Here is a 908-nt window from a genome sequence, read left to right on the forward strand (position 1 = left end):
GATTTGGTTAAAGGGTAGGTAGGTAAAGGTGAAGATGTGGCTTACAGCATTTTTCTTTCTTATTCTCCAGTCACTCCTCTAACCTATTTGGATGGTTTGTTCTAAAAGGTCTAGATTAGCTATGGGGATATTCTAAAGTTCATAGATACTTGAGCTAAGCAACTTCTCACTTTTTTTTCTGTCTGACTACAGCCTGGGAAGGATTACTCAAATTTTATAATATAGAATATTCTAATTGAATGAAACCACTAGAAACCAATGTAAAGAATTATGGTGGCCTGCTGCAGTCACGAGGGAGCGAGCTGACCGCGGCATGGCCCACAGCGACGATGAGTTGACCCCTCAACCTGAAGCCTTTCCCCAATGGCTTCACCGGGAAACCAGTGATGGCGAAACTCAAGTCGGGGATGGAGTACAAGGGTTATCTGGTGTCCATGGTTGTCTACATGAACATGCAGCTTGCAAATACAGAAAAATACATAGACGGGGCCCTGTCTGGACACCTGGGTGAAGTTTTAATTAGGTGTAACAATGTCTTTTATATAACAGGTGTTGAAGAAGAGGAAAAAGATGGGGAAATGAGGGAATAACAGCTTTTGTGTGGTTTTTAAATATATATTTCTAGACAATAAAGATCTGGGTTTTTTAAAAAGAATTATTTAACATTGGTCTATGTTACCAGAAATGTTGTAGGAATTCAGAAAAAGAAGACATTGTCATGAACTACAATTTTCCAAATATTCTTCACACAAAAGTAAGGATGCTAGTGAGATCTAAAGGACATATAAACTCTGGATTTTTGAGAGAGTTGTTCTAGACAAGGGAGACCCCTGAAGCAAAGGTGCAGAGATGGGGCTTCCTTTATATATATATAGAAGGTGGGAAGGAAACTCATCTGATTAGATGGA

The 908-nt window shown here is 39.3% G+C and overlaps 1 pseudogene; it reads left to right on the forward strand.

Annotated features, from left to right (window-relative positions):
* Positions 1–329: 329 nt before the first annotated feature.
* LOC103251161 lies at positions 330–590 on the forward strand (annotated as a pseudogene).
* The last annotated feature ends 318 nt before the right edge of the window (positions 591–908 follow it).

Source organism: Carlito syrichta, unplaced genomic scaffold (assembly GCF_000164805.1).
Source record: "Carlito syrichta isolate Samal-C Ts95f unplaced genomic scaffold, Tarsius_syrichta-2.0.1 Scaffold136606, whole genome shotgun sequence".
In the NCBI taxonomy this organism is placed as follows: domain Eukaryota; kingdom Metazoa; phylum Chordata; class Mammalia; order Primates; family Tarsiidae; genus Carlito; species Carlito syrichta.